The 22565-nt window shown below is 34.4% G+C and overlaps 1 protein-coding gene across 3 annotated transcripts in view; it reads right to left on the minus strand.

The window, feature by feature from the left end:
- The window catches only part of LOC114049826 (gremlin-2), a 132123-nt gene that overhangs the window by 76941 nt on the left and 32617 nt on the right, over positions 1 to 22565 (minus strand). Inside the window, exon 1 of one of the 3 annotated variants that reach the window (XM_027871245.1) lies at positions 16608 to 16626. The exons of 1 other annotated variant lie outside the window; for it this stretch is intronic. The gene's annotated coding sequence lies outside the window, so the exon portion shown is untranslated. Of the gene's footprint in view, positions 1 to 16360; positions 16404 to 16607; positions 16627 to 22565 lie in introns of those variants that run through there. One more of the 3 variants, XM_027871244.1, reaches the window with a different exon arrangement.

The following is a 22565-nucleotide window of genomic DNA, read 5'->3' on the forward strand; positions in this document are numbered from 1 at the left end:
ACTAGAAGTTCCCTATGAGCACAATCATAAGTCTTGTACCTGTCCATATCACCTCCATTAACCTCTCTCTTCTCTGAATGCCTGTTATACTCACCTTTGCCTATTATACACACCTTTAAACCTCTGATCCTATACTACAATTTATTGCTTCCATGTTATTCAAATACAAAGCTCCAGCATAGTGGACAAAGAGGTGTATTTGGTATCAGAAAGACCTGGATTCAATCTCATCTTTGCTACAAAATAATTATGTGACCATAGACATGTCACTTGACCATTCAGAGAACCAGACAACTCTCAGTATAGGAGTTGCTGATCTCTGACCAAATGAAATAACAATGAAGCACCTAGCACTGTGCCTGAAACATAGTAGGTACTCTGTACTTGTTTATTTCCTTCCCTCCACCTCTGTCCTTGAAGGGATTTTTCACACTAAGTACTCTACATCAATGAAATCACACATCCAGACCAAAAGGAAAGTGTCTTAACTCCTTAAAATGTTTCTCAAAGTTTCTATAAGTTTCTCAAAGGCAATGGACCATTTCCTACAAAGTATAACTATAATTGATGAGATTGTTTGAATGTCTTTTTGGCTCAGGAAATGTCTTACTACTTCATAAACACATTTCATATATTCTTTTGGTAAACCATAGCGCTGACATATGATAATTAATCCATCAATACTGGCTGATTAAATGAAGTAGGTAGGAGTCTATTTAAGATTGAGATTACTGGGTGGCTGAGATGGGAAAATATCTATACCAGAGGTTCCCAGACTTTATCAGTTCACAAAACCTTTAGCATTTCAGTAACTGTTTCAAAGGCCAAAAGAACCTACTAGTTGAATTTGTTAAGTAGTTAGGTTCACCCAACTTTTATTTATATCCTAACAACTTAGTAGACATTTGAAGAAGTAATATATTCATAAACTGAAAGAAAAAATAGCATTTTATATCATTCTCAAATAATCACAATTGCTTATAAATGGTTTGGAGGCAATGTACAACCTCTCAAATCCTGGAATCAGATTGGACCCACCACCCTCATTTCCTGTTTCACACTGATTTTCACACTGTACATGCTACTAAAAACCCAGCTTCCAAAAATATGTCACAAATGAGAAAGTTTGAGAAGTTATCAGCATAGCTCAAGTAAAAAATATAAAATCTCGAACATCAAGAACATCTAAAGGAATGTAGCATGATCTAATGTTGAAACTATGAACTAACTCCAGCTAGTTCTTGCAGTGGTGTCAGCAAACATTGAGTATTGCAGGTTTTCCCTCAAAAATTTAAAATATCTCTTTGCTCTCCTGTGAGAGGTGTCCCTGTGCATAATTTGGTAACCATAGGACTATACCATTAGTCCAAGACCAGCCCAGCTGAAAACATACATTTCTGAGTTCTGATATTCTGTTTCCATCCTATTTTTCTATACTTATAGGCTTATATGAGCAGCAGTAATAGATAAAGTGGTTCTAGGTCCTCTTGGACACATGAATATATTATATCACAGTGTTCAGCTCATTTAATACAGTCAAGTTTCTCGGAATCAGTCATTTATATTCCATTTTCTTTCCAAGAAAGATGAGCTTCCTCCAAATTAATCTCTAAAAACTTGAGGTCAGAATTTATAATCAGCATAATAATAACTTCTAAAATGACAAGTGAGAAAAATCTGCTTTAGGGTGTAAAGATTAAAAAACAAACAAACAAAAGCTATTAGTCTACTACTTGATAAGATACATAAAAAAAGAATTGTGAATGACTACCACAAAGTGCTTTCTCAATATAAAATATTGTGCTTATGGATAATGACCCAATAGAAAGAATGTTTTCTCACAGGTAGAGAGGGGGTGGAGTTTGATGGGTTAGGAAATGGTTATTAATATTTAAAGGTGGTAGTTTGAATAATTGTAATTGACTCAGAAATGGAGAAAAATGAGAAATGGAGGTGAGTAGTCCTAAAACCTTTAACCCTGCTGTAAAACCATGGCACATTAGCTCCAAAAAACCTAAAGCGATAGTCCTTTTCCCATCAGAACCTTTTACTGTATACCTTGTCAGGCTAATGAAGTTATTGAAATTGAAAAATTACAAGGTCACTTCTGAATTCTAGAAGCAAGCCCTGTGTCTGAGACACTGCCGTTCTGTGGCTCACAGGGATTATGATTCCTGCACTAACAGGTGGTGTCAGGAATCAAAACTTAATCCTCCAGGGGCCGTCTTGGTGTTCGATTTCCCCTTTCACTGTAGGTGTAATCCTTGCCATTAGTTTAATGTTTCTCTGTGGGAAAGACACCAAGAGACAGGATCCTAGAGAATGCCCTGGGATTTCCAAGATTCCTGCAGGGAATTATTTATGACTGACAGAGGGTTTTTCTCTTGGGATTTACCATTAAGCATGCTGAGAACTTTAAGGTAGGAATGTTGTGTTGTGTTGTTTTGTTTCGTCTTCACTATGTACGTGTGTGTGTGTATGTTGTGTGTGTGTGCACACAGTGAAGGAAATATATCTACATATGTATGTGTGTATATGTATATATACATATACATGTGTTTATACATATGCATACACACATGTAACTGATTAGCAGAGATCTGTCTGTTTTACCATAAACTCTTTGTATTCTCCATGTCCTCCAACATAGCTGAACCTACAACCAGCAGAAATTACAATATATTCCCCAGGTCAACTTGAAGGTTGAATCAAGTTTGTTTCAAGCTCCTTGTTAAAGACTACTAAATGAATTACCAAGAATTTCTTGATGAATACGTTCTGCAACATAATGGCATAGCAAATTGATTTAGACAAGAATGAAATAGCTGAGGAAGGAAAAGTCATTCTGTGCTCAGCTATTCATCCAAGTATAGGATAGGGTTGCTACCTTTTGTCTGCATTTCCTTCACATTAGTGAAGACCCCATTTAGTTGCCATGGTAACTGCCAAGGTATCTAGGAGCAAAGGTGACTGTCTCGGTGTTCTAGAGGTTTCCTGGTGTTTTCTCTCAGGTGACCTTCCTTAACCAACCTACCCCTTTCCAATAATTTCATTTATCCAATCTCATTCTTTAGTTTCTATATGAAAAAGTCTCTTGTGGTGTTCCTCAAGTGGCTCATGCAGGTAGAACTGTAGTTTGTATTTTTGCACTTGAGGCAAGCTTCCCGTAATATCACTGGTCTAAGTACCTTGTTCAGTTGTGGGGGTGCACTAAAGAGAAAAGGACCTTAGGATATCATGTGATTGCTGGTAGAGAAGCTGGCCATGAATAATATGGCTCATGGAGAGTAAGGAACAAGTACGATGGATCCTTTCTAGTCAGAAAGGGTCTCACTCATGGTTGAGTGAGGTGATGGTGATGGTAAAGAATCCCATTCAGGAACCTCCAATATTGACGAATGAACCTTACTATTATTTAAATTTTGCTGCCCTTGGGCAAGGCACTAGATGCCTGGTCCTTACAGTAAGGTCTCAATGTACATGAAAACTGGAACTTAAAGTGTACAATGAGGCCTTTTCTAGGTCACAGGGGCAGGGGTAGGAGGTAAGCCAAGACTACAACTGTGTGTCTTATTTTGTGTTTCTTTGCCTCTGAATTTGTTTTATTATGAATCAGATTTTGTTCTGTTGCCCCATTATATTCTAAGCTATTTCTAAAATACCGTGTCATATATATTAGGCCTATACATTGTATGTAGATAGATTTCATACATAACAGACCCAATTATGTTGAATCAGGGGCATTAACTTTGCTTTTGAAAGTGATATCAAAATATTTTAAACTCTTTGATATAGGTATGGTATTTATGTGGATAATTTTTTACACTTTGTATACATGCACAAATAATGTGAAACTGCCAGTTTTTTCTGAAAAGGAAGAAGCTTAGTATCAAAAAAATTTAAGTTGTTTAAAACCTAACAAATACTCTAATGGAACTCTATTTTACTTTGCTGGCTTCATGGTGATAATGATCATGTCTAAGTCATCCTGTTTTCAAGAGTTAAGAAAGTTCTGTCAAGGCTTCAGAAATAGCCACCTTCTTATAACTTGTGTAAACTATATAAACTATAGCTTGATAAAATGAGCCACTTGCTATATTAAGAAAGACATGGTTGCTGGAAACCCTGAGGATATTCTAGTCCATGGATTCTCAACCTGCATTCTGTGAACTTAGAAATATTTTGATAACTATATTACAACATAATTGGCATCCTTTATAATCCTATGTATTTTTGTTTATGCATTTAAAAACTTTTTTTCCTGAGAAGGGTTTCACAAGCTTTATCAGACTAACAAAGTAATCTATAATACAAAAATGGTTAGTATCTCTTGTTCTAGGCCCATAGTTTAAATAAATATATGGAGATAAATGATTGAATATACAGGAAGAGAGAGAGAAAGAGAGAGAGAGAGAGAGAATGCATAAATAAATAGATGAATAGATAGAATAGAATAGGATAGGTAGACAGATTCGCCATGAAAAAAAAAGTATTTCATTTCAGAAAATCTAGAAATCTCCACAAAAAATCTCATCCAATGGTAACATGCTAGTGTACCATTCAAGAAGTATCCATCTTTTAGAGATCCAAGGGATTTGAGGCATCTGGTTAAGAAAGTATCCCTGTACTCTCTTATCTCCTATTTTTCTCCTCTCTTCACTCCAAAGATGGAAGTTAAAAAAAAATATAGCCAAGTAATAACAAAGTCTAAAACCACCTTTCCTTACCTGGCCAAGTAAAAAATTGCGCACATGGTGAGAAATCAGTTGAATGACTAACCATTATCGTCCTTTGGCCAAGTGAACATTTTAGAGATGATAATACTCTAGGTAGCATAGTTAGACGAAATGCCTAATGTTTGACACATTTTAATACTATCATATTATATAACTAAGCAAAATGATTCATGTGCCATCAATTGAACATATGCACTCTTTCCCATCTTCCGGTGCATTCTTAATTAAAACACGCTGGCAGCTCATTTAATTTATAAATGGATGACATGAATTTGCTCTATCTTTCTCAACTAGCTCTTTCAGACTCTAGTCACTCTAATAAATTTCACAGTCCATGGGAAGGCATTCTGATTCTGACATTAACTTATTATATGACCTTTGGCAAATCACTTGACCTATCGGAATCTTAATTTCCTCATTTATAAAATGAGGGGGTTGGATTCCATGGGCTGAAGGGGCCCTCTCCCAGTTCTATTAGTTCAGGAATTTCTATGAATCCTTGATTCTTCCTTGTTTCTAACATTTACATCCCATTGTCTAAGGGGAAGTTTAGGTTGAAAGCATATCAAGGGAGCTACTACTACATTTTCTTACTCTGTGAGCCCTGACACCACAGTACCAAAACAGCAGACATGTGATAAACATGGCTCTCAGCAAATCAAAGGATATTGCACTCTCAGAGTTGGAAAGGTCCTCAGAGGTCATTTGTTCCTATCCAAATGTAAGCAACATCCAGCTTCCCTTTGAGGATCTATAGTGACAGGGAAGTGAGTACTTCCTGAGACAATTTATATGACCTATAGATAGCTCTATTTATTTGGAAGGTTTTCCTCATATATTAAACTGGAATTTGCCAAGGGTACAGTTCTGGGTTTGCCTTCTTGGGCTAAGTAAAATAAGTAAAATCCTTCTTACACATGTCAGTCCTTCTAATATTTGGATATAGCCATCGTGTCTATTCGAAGGCTTGTGTGTATATTTATGTAATATGCACCTATAAAGCATGTGCTAAATATAATAAAGACATAAGTAGATATGTACACACATGTGCATATATGTATATATGTATGTGTGCACATATACACACATATCTATGTATATATTGGAAAGAGGTACCTTTCAAAGCTAAGGTTGGAGAAAAATTCATATCTAAACAAATGACAGAGGACTGCACAAAAGATAAAATAGATAATTTTGATTACATTAAATTTTAAAGTGTTTGAACAAACAAAATCAATGTAACTAGAATGAGAAGAAAACTGTCAGTGTAGAAAAATATTTGCATAAATTATTTCAATTAGGTATTTAACATATAAAGGAGCTATAATAGTCACAAATATATGACTAAGATCTATTGCTCGATAAATAAGTGCTCAAGGATATAAATAGTTTTCAAAAGAAGAAAAGCAAATTTATCAACAACCACATAAAAATGTTTCAAATTGCTATTAATGAGAAAAGGGCAAGTTGAAACAATTCTGAGATTTCACTTTATACCCATAAAATTGGCAGATGAAAAGAGTCAGTGTGGAGGGACTGTGAGAAGAAAGCAACTCTAATATACTGCCAATTAGATTGTGAATCAGTACAACTATTCTAGATTCATTCTGCCTATTTGGAATTTGGAGAAAAAAATTATTAAACTCTTCATTCATTTTGACCAAGCAATCTCACCACTGGCTATATATCCTAGGGAAGTCAAAAATAGAAAGAACAGTTCCATTTATAACAAAATATAGCAAGACCTTCATTGAGAACTGGGAAAAAAAGCAGGTTCCTATCAACTGAAGAATGGCTGAATACATTTTAGTACATGAAGGTAATAAAATATTATTCATTTCTACCCAAAGATAGTTAGAAATTTGGGAAAACTTGTATAAACTAATGGAGATAAAAGATAGTAGAACTAGCAGAACAATTTCAGTTGTTGTTGTTGAAATAAACACTAACTTTGTGTTAAATGTAATGGTTAAACTTGTTTCTGGAAGACAAATGTTGAAACATTTCCTCAGGAATTCTTGGGACAGAAGTGGACATATGACATACACTGTCAGACTCTGTCACTATGTTAGTTTGTTTCTCTTAACTGCTCTTCTTTGTAACAAGGGAGGATTCTGTTGCAGATAAATCAGATGAGGAAATAACTATGGTATTTTTAAAAGTCATAATTAAAACTTAAAAAAAATTAAATGTGGCGGGCAGAGTAGACTATAATACTACAGATGTAGTTTGATAAGGTTACAACTATAACCATTCTTGTTCTGTATGTGATATGTTCCTCTTAACGCCATGCAAGCTCAAATTAGTTTTTATTTTTGGTGGCTGTATCTGTCTATTGATTCACATGTAGCTTGATATCTATTAAAACCTTGAGATCTTTTTCAGACAGACCTTTGTCTCACCATGCCTCCCCAATCCTGTATATTTTTTTAATCCAAGTATAGAACCTTACATTTATTCTCATTAAATTTCATCTTATTAGTCAGCCCATTCTAGCCTGTCAAATCTTTTGTGATACTGATGCTGTCATACCACACATGAACTATCCCTACTCCCACCTTTCTGTCATCCATAAATCTGACAAACATTTCATCTATCTCTTCATATGAGTTACTGATAAAAATGCTGAATGGGGCAGAACCAAGCACAGATCCCTAGGACACTCCACTAGAGATATTGCTCCAATTTGACAACAGTCTATTAATTAATCCATGGGTCTGGACATGCAACCAGTTTTGATTCTGAGTGACACTATTATCATCCAACAACATCAACAATAACAATAATAATTATCCTTATTATTATTAGTTCCAAGCATTGCGCTAAGCACTTAACAAACATTATGTCATTTGATCCTCACAACAGCTCTGGGAGGTAAATGCTATTATTATCTCCATTTTACAATTGAAGAAACTGAGGCATACAGAGGTTTTTTTGACTTGCTGGGTCAAAAAGCTAGTTAAGTGTCTCAGACTGGATTAGAACTTTCATCTTCCTGACTTCAGGCCCAGTGTACTATTCACTGTGTAAACTAGCTGGGCATCTTTCCATCTTATTCACAAGCATATTGTGAGAGGCTGTGAATACTCCAATAAAATTCGTTATACTATGCTTATAGCACTCCCCTGCTCTACTAGTCAAGCATCACTGTTGAAAAAGGACATGAGGTTAGTTCTCCCCTAAACTTATGTTACCTTACAATGATTACCTCTTCCTTTTTTGAGTGTTCAAGTGTTCTCCCTACAATAGAAGAAGTATGTGTGTGTGCACGCATACGCACACACTCTTGCGTATGTTAGGAGATGATAGTTTGGGAAAGGGATAGGTGGGTTTGCTACATGGTGTGACATAAAGCCCCAGTTTTATTCATCTCTATGTATGAATGCTTTATCTTTGTGTGTGGACAGAAGTTCTGTGTTGGTATATCCTGAATGAATGAACCATATGATGGAGAAAATCAGAAAGAATGTAACTGAAGACTTTACCAGTTTATATGTTTCCTATGATGTGCCATACAATTCAGCAAGTGAATCCATACATTATTAAAACAGAATAGGAAGGATTTGGCAACTTCCTCAAAGCAGACTATTCAACTTTGTATGAAGATAGGTTATTTGACAGACAACCCTAGGGTAGCAGTCCTATGTTCCCTCCCTAACTCTCTTGAATTATAATAATGATCATGATAAACATAAATAATATTTACATCTACAAAGCACTTTCATGTGCATTAGCTCCCATAAGTCATCATCAAAAAAATATACAATTGTCTTTGGGACAGTCTTGACTTTTCTCTGCCAATGATAATGTAGAGACTTCTGTTCTTTGGTCTGACAAAATGATGCCCACATGTGCCTTGCACAGTAGTGAGTATTCAAATATTTGTCCCACAAATAAGAGTTTTTGGGAGAAGGGGAGAATTTTGTATTCTTTTATCAATCAACTAATCAAGAAGTATTAAATGCATCATATGTGCCAGGCACTGTTCTAAGTGCTGTAGATACAAAGACAGAAATAAGGTCCCTTCCTTCAATGAGCTCACATTCTGTTAGGGACAGAATACATTTATAAGGTAACTTAGAGGTAAAGGCATGAGAAGTGTATTTTAGATTTGAGGGGACAGTCCCCAACTTAGACAAAAAATTTTATTTTGGGGGGAAATGTTCTTTTCCAGATAGGAAAAAGGGTAAAGTTACAATACAGTTATGTTGAAGAATGAATTTGTTCTTTGGGCATTTTAGGAGCAAATAAATATTGTTTTGAAATTAGTACTTTTTCATTTCCTACTTTTTAAATTTCATCCATTCAGGAAAGCAGAAGTACCTTTCCAATATATTTCTTACCCATTTTCACACAATTTTGTTCAATGATAATATTTGTAAAAAAAAAATCATCTATTTCATTGGAAAAGCTAAAGTATATTTTGAATGGGTAATCCAGCCACTTAAAATTTAGAAGACTGAAAACTACATGTCAGAAGACAAGATATTTTTCCATCAATTTAAAAATTTTTCTTCTAGGTCATCCTACTGAAACAAAAGTTTATTTTTAAGATTGTATTATATACATCCAACTTAAACACAAACTAGTTATGTCACCTTGGGAAAAACACTTAAACTTTCCTGAAACTCAGTTTCCTCCTTTGTACAAACAGGAAGTCAGACTAGGTGATCTTTTAAGGGCTCTTCTTGCTCTGAAATGCTATGCTTACAACTAATCTATAGGAGTGGGCTTATTAAATAACAGTGGGGTCAATTTCTTGCTTGGTATGCATAGACAGTCCTTCCCTGCAAAAGTTTTTTGTTGTTGTTGTTGTTGTTGTTTGTTTGTTTGTTTCTTTTTTTTTTTTGGAAAACAGCTGCAAAAGAGAATTGAATAGTCATTACCAGTGGCTTCTCAGCTTTCTAACTGAAGTCTCCATTTTAGCTTTCTTTGATCCATGAGCACAATGATAGCAGATCAGTTAAATGATCCTGCCTCATGGACTACCACCTCTAAAGAATCATTACTGAGCATTTTTGACTGCCAGGACTAGGCACCATCACTGCTCTGAGGTGAATGACTGCACTGGGGAATATCTAACTTTGGCTCTAATTACATCTTCATATGATCCCTTGAGGATTTTGACACCTTTAAATTCAGGATGTAATTGAAGCTGAACTGAGGAGGATAAATAAGCATCTTCTTCCTTAGCTCTTGTGATCTTCCTGAGGTTTTAATTACAGCTGGAATATCTCAAAAGTGTTCTCAGGACACAAGAAAGTTTGTAACAGTTTCTATTTCTTAAAAAAGGAGAAAAACATGATTATGTGTTTGCATGTGTGGCATTGTGTACGTTTTTCACTAAAAAAAAGCTTAAAAATTGGCATATTCAAATGAAGAAAACTCCCACAAATTAAGCACTCTGGACTCTTCTCTGAAGCACTGGACTGGCCATGCATATTTGACTTTGTCCAGTGATTAGTGAAGTTAGTGATCCATAATGCTATGACATGACCATAGCAAAATTACGATGTATTAGGATACTTGTGGCTTATTTTTGTTCAACTAGTATTGCTTCTGAACTAAATAGAAACATATAAACTACTGGGACCTCAAAATTCCACCTAAAAACTACAAAGTCTTTCCATCTATTGACAAATTGAATCTCTACTATAACAGAGGAAGCATTGTCAATACCAAGTTCAGGTTTCTGCTGACTGTTGCTTTAGAAATAATGTTTTTAGTACTAGGCTACCTCCTGTCCTTAACCCTACATGTTTAAGGTATTCATATACAACTATTCTACCCCATACCCTTAATTCAGAGGTTGTGTTTGCATGTACTATTGAATCAACCATCTTCATTGAATTGATTGGCAATTTCAATCAGTTAATTAAAACTCGTGGTCGCATAGATTTTTTTAAACAAATATGATTATTTGTTTTACTGAAATGATCAAATTATTTTTAGCATTTCATTATTATGAGCCATAGGCTCAGGGAAATGGGTTGAAAAACAATAATAATTATGAACTCCAGCATAGATGAAACTAATTCGTGTGAATTTATAATGCCTTAAGAAACCTATAATTTTATTGGCATCAATCAAATAATGCCATTGATCTTATGTTGGAACTAGTGAGTAATTGAATATGAGCCATCAAAATGAAAAGACATTTAGAGAGTGACTTTCTTTTTCTCCTCTTTAAAAAACATTAGTGATAAACTTGATATTAAACATTAATAAAAACTTAGACTTTTGTTGAAACTATTTCTATGTAAATAAATGAATTTCAGCACATAAAACATCAATCACTTCTAAGTCTCTCCATCAGGGTTCTTCATCCAGTCACAATTGCTTTTCCTCTTACATGGCCCTAATTAGATTGTACTTTGTTCTCTTTTTTTTACACATTGCATTAGTTCATAAAGTTCTTTCCATATTTTTATATTCTCCATATCTATTGATGTTAATTTCATTCCATTTTATTAATGTACCATAATTTATTCAATCACTCCCCTTTTGTTGGACTGCTATAAAAAGCTTTAAACAGATATCCCTTGGAGGGGATTAAAAAAAAAAAACTTTCAAGATACATTCCCAAGAATGTAATTGTTGGGTAAAAAGATTTGATTATTTGTAGGACAATTACTATGTATTACCAGATTGCTCCTCAAAAAATATTCAACAAATTTGTACTCCCAAGAATAATGCATTAATGTACCCATTTATCTCTACATCTCTGCTGGCACTGTTTCATTGTTTTTAATTGTTACTTTTCTAGCAAGGTAGTACCTAAAATTTACCTTAATTTGTATTTCTTTGATTATTATTGAGGCTAAGTAGTTTTTTCATGTAATTTACTAGTGATTTCTTTTTCTTTTGAAAACTTTTCATATCCTTGATCATTTATCTTTTGTGGACTAGAATAGAAAATCACTTTCTTCGATTTAGTTCTCCATTGGAAAAATCATAGAATATGAAACAAGTAGAGATCAAAGTGAAGGATCTGGTTTTTCATTAATTTAGTTCATTTTTACTATGGACAAGATACTGATCTATATCTCAGATGAGATAGTCTCTGTGTCCTTATAAGTATCATGAAATCACAGAATCTCATAATTAGATGGGAATCTCTAGCCTGATACAAAACTGAACTTGGATTGGCTCTGTAACACTTCTGAGGAGGGGTTATTCAGTTTCCATTTCAATACTTCTAGTGAAAGGGAACTTACTACTTGCTGACACAATATAATTATTCTATTGTATAAGATCAAGCAGTAAAAGGCTAATCTCCCTTCAGCATCAAAACCATTTAAATATTTGAAGACAGAAATTATGTCTTCCCTTATCCCCATCACATCACTGCCACTGTTTTTTTTTTCCTTGAGCCTAAATGTCTACATTTTTTTCTATCAAATTCCTATGGTGTGATTTATTGGGTCCTCACCATCTTAGTACCTTCCTTCTTTTCATGCTCCAGAGTTTCAATATCCTATGTAAAAAAAAATGTAGTATCTAGAATGGACTATAGTATGCGACATGTGATCTAACCAAAGTATAGAACAGTGGAACTATCTGTAATACTGTGATAAGCACAGATGGGTATCCTCTCCAAGATACTATAGATTAAACTCAATTGCAAATGATTAAAATACATGGCTAACACTGCAGGACACATCTTCATACCCAAATATCTTCTTTAATGTACTGTATCTGGGCCTTGGAATCACGCAACCCAACTATGGAGATACTGAGACAACATAGAAAGGCCATTAACCCTAGCTCTTGAGCTCCTCTCCTGAAGTTCAATGGCCAGGAGGGAAATAAAATGATTATTGGAGGAAGTGGGAAAAGTTACTGGACCCCCTAAAACCAAACAACTGCAAGTTAACAAGAGTTACCTGGTCACATATTTCTATACTCTCCCTCATACTATGAAACTCACAAATTGAATCAATCTGACAGTTTTATTTCATTATGTATTGAACTAACACCTTGCTTAAATATTTCCTCCTCCCTGATTCAATCACAAGCAGAGCCTCTGGAATACATCTGCAGTGGGTGGTTCAAGCTTTGATCCTCTTTCTTTAGATAAGAATACAAATGCTATTCTTCCATTGAAGGCCATTCTTCTACCTCTTCTTCCAAGGAAAAGGCTTTTGGCTTTCTTAGTGTTACTGGGAAACATTTCTGACTAATACAGAAACATATACATCCTCCACTTATCACCATGACTTATCCTCAGGAATACATATTTTCCATACCATTACAAAATGATAGTGCCCTTTCTGTTGCTTACAAGAGAGTATCTCATATACTTTAAGCCTACATGAATAGAGGCCAGTTATTCACTAGTTTGCGGTGGATCTGGAGAATTTATAGGTTTAAGGTAATGAATTTTCCAAGATCTGAATTATACCATTGTTCATGGCAACCAATCAATCAACAAGCATTGATTAACCATGTACTCTTTGCTAGGCAGTCTGCATGACAGAGTTACCTCCCAATTTACCAGACTCTCATTTATACTATTCAAGAGCCTGGAAGCAAATGTGTGCAAGTAAATGCATATGGTTTAACTGGATCTAGTTCCCTGTCTCTGGTCAGGATAAGGAGCATCTACTCAGAGTTTGCTAAGTAAGGTCTGAAGTCATGGGTTGAGATTGAGCAAGTTAAGAGTGTGGTTTGAAGAATGATGATTACAGAAGCATTTTTGAAGAGCCTCTAGTGTATGTGATAGGGGATCAGTAAGAGATCAATATAACTAAGATTTTACAAGGATACAGTACATTATCTACAGTGGGTGAGTCATATTTTTTAAATTTAATTAATTTAATACAGGTATCATTGGATGGGAGAACAATCTACACTTTATTACATCATATTACATTTTTTAAGAAATCACAAATATTGGAACCTGTCAGTCAACAAGCATTTATTAAGTGCTTAATCTATACAATGCACTATGCTATGCACTGGTTATATAAAGAGAGGCAAAAATATAGACATTACTCTCAAGAAGCACAAATTCAAATGGCGGAGATAACACATAACAACTATGTATTTATAAGATACGTATATGCATATATATGCATGTATGTGTATATATACATGTAAATATATATACATACACACATACATATATATGGCATTTTTAGAGGGAAGTCACTAACAACAAGGGTAAGGCAGAGTAAGGGAAGGCTTCCTGAAGAAGGTGAGATTTGAGTTAAATTTTGAAGGAATTCAGAGAAGTCAATAGAGGTGAGAAGATAAAGTATTTCAGAAATGGATAGCCAGTGAATGGAACAAAATTGGGATAAAGTATGTAGTATGCAAGAGACAGCAAGCAAGAAAGTATTCAATCATAAGATACAATGGGAATAAAATATAAGAAAACTACAAAGACAGGAACAGGCAAGTTTATGAAGGACTTGTAATGGAACTTCAACAGATACTACATGCCTACTTTATGTGAAGTATTGTGCTTGGAACTGGGGGAGATAAAGGGATTAAATGAGGCATTCTCAATCTAGATGGAATTTACAAAGTGAGGGGAAAAGAGGGAAGGATGAACTGGAGAGGACGAAGTTTACAAATTCAGCTCTACATATATTCTTTTATCTAAATAAAGCAACTCTCTCTCTCGGTATCTCAGTGTATGAGTGGTGTGTATCATTATAGGCATAATGAGATATATGTATAGATATATTTATATATCTATACAGATATATATACACATTCATAATTGCATATATATAGAATTGTTAAAGGAGGATGTTAGCTTATTACATATAACCTAAAGATCCAAACCTATGGAATTTTCAGGATTAAGTGTATTTAGTATTTTTTTAGTTCCAGTATAAAATTTCAACCCAGTAATATTAGACATTGCAAATATTCTGAAAAAAGAAAAAAGTCTTGGAGTTTTAGTGAACCACAAATTCAACATGAGTTAGCAATATGATACAGCAACTGAAAATTCTAATGTGATCTTAGGCTAAATTAAAAATCACAGGATCTAGGACAAGAGTGTTGATCATGCTGGAAACTGCATCATTTCTGGTCTGGTCAAAATACTTCTGAAGTATTGTGCCCAGTTCTGTGCAACACATTTAAGGAATGATATTGATAAGCAATTACCTGATGAGAGCAACCAGGACGGTGAAGGACCTTAAGACCATACTATATGAAAATGAATTGAAGGAGCTAGAAGTTTTAGTTTAGAGAAGACATGGGAAGTCATTGAGAATTATCTTCAAGTATTTGAAGGTTATTCACATGGAAGTGGTATTAGACTGGTTCTGCCCAGCCTCAAAGGACAGAACTAGGAACAGATTTTAGCTCAATTAATAGAGAAACTTTTTAACCATAAGAGCTATCCCAAAATGGATTAGTCTCCCTCCAGAAGTGGTGAATTCCTTGTCAATAGAAATCTCTAAGTAAAAGATGGGTGATCATTTATCCTACCATAGCAAAAATCCTTATTTAGGCAGGGGTTGGACAAGAAGGAGTTTGCAATTCCTGCTAAAGCTGAAATTCTATAGTACTGCAAAAATAAACTATGGAAGAAATATAGAATAACTGTGCTCAATTTTACAGTGTAGCATGAGGAGATTCATAGCACTAGGAAAATTACTGTGGTCCTGAATTTAGGGGTAAATAATAATAAAAATAGAAACTTATAGGCTTAAAAGTATTACAAAGTACCTTAAGTGTGGCAAATGAAAGTGACTTAAAATTGGTGGTAATACCTAGAAGGCAAAGATTTCTGCTGTAACGCAGTTCCTACCATACTGCTAGAATTCCCTCCTTATTTTAACATTTTTCTCACTATCAGGTTTTATTGGGAGATTTTTTTGAAGTGGGACCATATGGACTATATCTCTGATTTTGTAATGGAGGTCAGTTGACTATATAGTCAATTTAAAAAAAAAACTTCTTTTTCAGCCTTTCGTGATACCCTCAAAAGGAAGGCAGCAGCAATGGATAGAGCAGTAAGCCTGGAAAAAGAGGAACTGCGTTCATATCTGACTTCAGGCACTTACTAGCTGTGTGACCCTGGGCAAGGCATTTGATCTCTTTTTGTCTCAGTTTCCTTAACCGTAAAATGAGGATGACAGCACTTACTTGAAGGGTTGTGGTGAGGATCAAATGAGATAATATTTCCAAAAGTGCTTAGTATAGTTTTTGGCATATAGTAGATACTATATGACTGCTTATTCCATTCTATATCATCATCATCATCATCATCATCATTTACCATTATTATAATTATTTGCTGGACCCTGCTATTTTATTGGTATAGGATATGAAAATTTTAATGACTTGCCCAGGATCATACAACCACTATGTGTCAGAACCCAGATATTCCTCTAATTCTCTATCCATTATGCCACACATAGTATTATTAATATAACATCCATACAAAATATTACGAGACTCATTTCAAAAATTGCCAGTATAAAGGCAAAAACATTAACAATGTCAAGATTTGGACTGTGTGTCCACATATGTTACATGGAATAAATGAGGAAAGAAAGGACCATATCCAGTCAAATCAGTTACAGTATCATCAATGGTAAAACCCACAAAAGGAACCATATCTGCCAAAAGAAATATAAAAAGATAAATAATATTACCATATGTCTCAAAGAAGTAAGCAGCGTGAACATGCCCTGGAATGTAATCCAATGGCACACATCCATGCACCTTGTTGAACTAGAGTGCTAGACTACATAAGTAATGGAGAAAAAAAATCCACGGGCTCAATGACAGACAAACATTTCAGAGTTAAGACGGCATGTACATTTAGTCTGAGATTGGAAATCACATGCAGTTTGTTTTGCAGGAAGCCCAGCAACTAAACTGGCCATGCTCTGTCCTCACCTTGGTTTGCACCTCCGCTTCCTTCCTCCCAAATTTGGTCTCTCATTGAACTTGGAAATGAATCTGCCTTTCCTCTCTAGATAGACTGAAATATTTCTTAACTGAGCTTCCTGGTTTCATTTGGGGATTGTAATGAAACCTTTGTGACAGCTGGACATCACTAGCCCATACTTCCTGTTCAGATTTCAGACAAACCCACAAATCCCTTCGAATCATGACTTTGGTTTGGTTTCAAAATATTTTTTTTCTTTCTTTCTTAAACAAATAAAAACTCCATGTAAACACAAAACAAACCTACAGATATTAAAATTTCTAACCATACTGATAGACCTAGATAGAACACTAATGAAAGCATGTACGATGAAGATGAAGAAAAAAAAAGTAGTATTATTCTAAGAAAATCTTTTCTATCCTTAACTCATTATATCATAGTCAAAGAATGAAGTCAAAATATTAATAAGATAGTCAATACTAAAGACTAAAACTAATTTATATTTGAAGTCCCTGATTTGCTGTATAAAATCCACTGAAAATATAATTGGCCAGTAATGATGCTGATCTTATTGAAATCTGCTCACCTGTGTTTGCATTATTTTTTAAAACTTTTATTTTTCTAATGTGATAAAATAAAAATATAAAGATTTTGACAAGAACTTTTTTGCATGTAAGATTTGGAATTTTGATTAGAACATGTGTTTTTAGCAAGACTGCTAACACTGAGGTGCTAACCCCCAACCACTTGTTCACCCCCAAAATAGCCTTCAGGATGACATTTAATAAACCTCATTTTGGGGAAAAAATTTAATTTCCCAAATAAATTTCTTTTGTCTCAATTTCCAGTAGGCATCACAATAGCCCTGCATTCAAAGCAACCCCTTTATTAATTCTCTTCTAAGATCCATGCAAAATCAGGCTCTCTCCTTTAACTGAGCTTAAGAAATATTCCTGGCATTGTCAATATCAAAATAAATAGAAGTTTCTTTCCTGAAAACTAACATGGAACTGAGCCAACTATAAAAGTGATGTTGTCGCAACTTATTTCAACAAAGAAAAGTTCTGAAATTAAAAACATGTTTCTTCTGTCATGTGTCATACAAGGCAGAAATGGAAGAAAAGGAAATCTTAGTATGTTCTTAATTTAGATTCCTCTCCTTTACTATAAACATAACTTTCTCCAACAATGACACACACATAAAGATGTTGTGCTACTCTGAGTATTGAAAAATACTTTTTTTTTCAGAACTGATTCCCACCATTTGAATGTTGCTTGAAAAAAATGAAGTTTAGAGGTATGCATAAACTAGTGATGATGGGAGGTGGATCTTGTATTTACACACGTGTTTCTTGAATGTGGATTTCAACAAAGCACATTTCTCTTAAAAGAATAATGTTGCATGAATTAGTGCCAGTGTCCAGTTTGCATACAATTTCACCAGATCCTAATTGTCAAACTATTTAGTTACAAATATTAGCAACTTGTAAAAAATGTATGTTAAAAACCTCCACTTTTAGCTTACTATAATAAAAGCAATAGATGGACTTTAAAATTTTTGCTTATACATGTTGCTCACCAAGTAAAAGAAGTAGACACAGACTAAGTTAATGTTCAGCCTGTGACTAACTATGCATAATTTAAATTATGGAAACTACTGACACCCCCTGCCCTGAAATATAGGTGCATGTAAAGATGGAGGGGTTTTTTTTGAGGTTTCTAATCACCTTTGTCAATAAGTGGCATAGGCTCAAGTCACAGACATCTATGAAGCTTGTTCTAGTCTACAGGATGAATTACATTTATGACTTCTCCATTGCTTTCCCCTGGAAAAAAATAATTCTCTTCCTTGTGATTAGCTCATCTCTAAAATGGAGATGAAATAGTGCTTGCTGCCCTTCTTGTCTGCCTCATTGGCGCACTCATTGGGTAAGTAGATACGTTAAATCTTCTACCTTGTTATTTATTTTTTCTTTTATTTATTCATGTCAGTCCAATCTCTACTCAAGTTACATGATTTGTATCATACTAATGGTAAAACAGATTTTAGTTATAAAGTTTACCAATGCCCAGACATAAATTTCTTTGGTTCTAGGGATGTGGTTATCTTCAAGGATTAATGAATCACCTATAAAAAAATCTTGAAAGAACACAGGATTAATTTAACCACATACAATAGAGTGAGCAATAGGAGACTTCAGTTACCTGGAGATCCACTCTTGCTCTCTTGTTACCAAAAGCACATCAGTTAAAAATTATTTCACTTGATTTAAGGATAATTGCATTCTTCAATAAAAGTAGAGGAAGCAGATTCTGGATCTGATTCTCACCAACAAACAGAAAGAAGTGCTGGAAATCACGGAAACCTTATGGGAAAGTGACCTTTCTTAGAATTTGGCCCCAGAGGAGAAGAAAGTCAAACATAGTTTGACATGCATAGTAGATTTTAGGAGAGAAGATTTCAAAGGGTTCAGAGAAAGGATAAATAGGCATGATCCCCTAAGCAAAAGTTCTATAGGAAAAGTCAACCCAAGAAGGATAGGAAGCTCTCAAGATGAAATTCTAAAAACATGAAAACAAGCAACGTTGAAGAAGCAAAGGGACTAATCCTTTAGCCTTCTCATTTAACAGACGAGGAAGCTGAGAATCACATGAGAATCAGTTGGAGAAAGTTGGAGTATGTACTCTGTTGAAAGGAAAACTTAGGAGACATAAATTGTTCAAATTATTTAAGGGCTGTCACATGGAAGAGGGTTTAGAATTGCTTGATTGGCCCCAGAGGCCAGAACTGGGAGAAAGGAAGTAGAGACTAGATTGGCCAAAGCCTTATCCTCACATTGCTGTTATATATTTATGTAGATCAGTATGACTCAAGAACTTGGTGAGCAGAATACTTGAAAATAGACACTCTTTTCCTCTCCTCACATAAATCAATAGATGACATACCTCTATAAGAGGAGAGTCCACTCTCCTTTCAGTGAAGAGACTTATGCCGGGGGCAAGATACATGCCAAAGCTAAGGGTCAAAAAATGGAATATATGTCCCAGAAAAATAACATGTAGTAGACACATTAATTGTTGTTCTATTCACACTTTTGTTTTTGAAGTTATATTTGTTTTAAATATTCTAACAATTAGATTTATAAGTAACTTTAAACAAATGCAGATATCTTTGAATTTTCAAAGCTTTACATTTCACATCAGGAATCTTGGGTCAATCAACATATTAGTGTGCTGACATCTCTAATCAAGATATAATGTTTTACTTAAAACAAGTGATTAAATAACAAAGGAAGTTTACATAAACAAGAACCCGATTTATTAAATTGTTAACTGTTGCTATGATCATTAGCTTCTGTTAAGGCTCTAGCTGTAACATATATGTAACACATTACTTGGTCAGTCTAGAAATTTTTTTGTCTAGCTATAATATTATACATATCTAAATGTTTAACTGAAGCTTAAAATATGTAGATTCATAAGTTTTTAAATTGCTAATAACTCATTGATAGACAATTTTTGTTGTAGAGCAGGCTTATGTAAAACATAGATTGGGTAGGGCAGGAATAACTTCATAAGCACTTCCTGAAAATGAATTTATTAAAAGAACAAATGTTTTCCAAATAAAACATTAATTGATGTTGTCATTTGAGATACATACTAAGCATATAATAAATTATTTGACCAGAAACATCATATACGTCTCAATTATGACTGGGGTCATTATTACACAAGTGAATTACTTCTTCATTCACCAAGGCTTGACTCTGAATAGATATTTTTAAGAAACATTTTCCTGAAAATCAAATTCATTTATAAATTATGAAGATGTAATACTTCTGAGTATTCAAAAGAATATGATATAGAATCTGAAGGCAACCCTCCCCCCCAGAAAAAAGAACCATGGAGACATATAATGGTAGCCTTAGCTATTATTACTCTTCTATCTTTTTTAAAAATTTCCATTACTGTATTTCCCTTGGCTATACAAAAAAAAAGTAAGGTAGAGTATGCAGAGTTTTTTTTTTAATTATTGTTTTTAGTTTAAAAATGCTGTTATTGTAAATTTATAATCAACCACTTATATTTTAATATACCAAAAAGAGCAGGAAAGAGGATAACATAAGAAATTGTGAACTTCTGTTTAGAACATGTATATATAAATATAAGTGGCATTTAAATATAATATGTACATGGGTATATAATACATAAAATATATGATATTTGCAAGTAAAAAAAAATCTACAAATATATAGTTCAAATAAGAGCTAGACTGTAAAATAAGTTGGAGCAATGAGACCTTGGGAAAAATTCTCGATTAGGAAACATTTTTACCTTTTGCTTACCCAGCCTCCTAATTTTGAAACTTGCTTTCTTTTGTAGCAATCCTTTTTCTCCTTCATTACCTTTCAGCAGCCCAATCCTTTCCCATTGTCTCTACCAAAACTTATTCTCAAGATAGGGTCTAGAGTTCATTCACACTAAAGTATAAATAACTGATAAGCCTCATAGTCCCCTTCCCCAGTACATTTATATTATAACAAAGCTCAAAATCTAAAATTAAAGAAAAAAGTTCCCACCTAGGGCTAGAGGGGATGGGGAGGCAAGATTCCATGAAATTATTCCAGGTAGGTGGCAGCCAATTTTCTTTACCCATCAGTCCAAATGGATTTTAGGCACATGGAGATAAGAAAACTAGAATGGAAAAGCTCTCTCATTCAGCAAGAATTTGACTCTCATGAGTGTGGAATAATAGTTTTAGAAACAGATCTCAGAGGTCTTCTAGTACAACCTTGACCCAAAGAACACTCCACAATCTCTGCCCCATCCCTTAAAATTTGCTTTAAAATAATTATTCTCTAACACAGAACCCACGTATTAACAACAACAACAACAACAAAAACCCAAAAACAATTAGGTAGAATTTCCAAAATAAGAAGGCCTTAATTATAACTTACTATGACAAAGAAAAAGACTGTCATGCTTTGAGACAAGCTTTAAGAAGAATTCTGTCTCCATCTCTACATAATATGAGTATGAAGATTACTACATAGTGACAAAGCGAAATCATTTCTAGAGGATAAAGTTACTTGCTCACTAATGACTGCCATATGCCAAGACCTAGATTGCTATTAATACTTGTAAAGCTCCCTGGTCTTGGAAGTCCATTGCTAGCAAAAGGACAGGTTAATTTTTATTTCTCTGCCAGACTCAAGCAGGCTCTTCTAGATACTTAGAACTTTCAAACAGAAATGAAAGCTCCCACTCCACCCCACCTCCCACATGGAGAATTAGTACAACCTTAGGGATCATCCATATTGGAGTATTACTTATCAGGAGTTGGGATTGTATACCCTGTACTATTGGTTCCATTTTAGTTCTTAGAAAAACCTACAAATAGAAGATCATGGCCTGTACAAATTTATCCCAGATAAGAAGGTTACTCTTTGGAAGGAAAAGGCCTGATTTCCAATTAAAGATATTTGAGACAAGGTGTTATTTTGTTTGTATTTTCCCCACATAGGCCTAGAGATATTCACAACAACAATTAAAGTACCTGTCACAATACCCTTTAAAACAGAAAGAACAAATAAAACAATATGCGCTCACTCTGATTTCCTCAGAAGAAGGGTTCCCATTTAATGTCTGCGGACTGCTTCGGGGTTTGTGATAATGGTACAGTGGAGTTTGCACTAAAAATTATTTATTTTTATTACCATGAACAGTAAGTAATTTTAAAGAATATTATGAGTAGTAAACTCAATTACCCTAGTGGTTCACAGTGCATTTTTGTTGCTGTAAGAAAGGGAATTCAAGGAACAAAAAATATTAGGAACCACTGCTTTAGGGAATACTGATTTAGGATTAGTCAGATTACCAAGTGCATGCTTCTGTCGTTCCTTTCAGAGAGCTGAAAGGGTATTTATCTCACTACAAGGTGACTCAAAGAATGAAGTTCAGAAGTT

Source organism: Vombatus ursinus, unplaced genomic scaffold (assembly GCF_900497805.2).
Source record: "Vombatus ursinus unplaced genomic scaffold, bare-nosed wombat genome assembly UNPS02014798.1, whole genome shotgun sequence".
Taxonomy (NCBI): Eukaryota; Metazoa; Chordata; class Mammalia; order Diprotodontia; family Vombatidae; genus Vombatus; species Vombatus ursinus.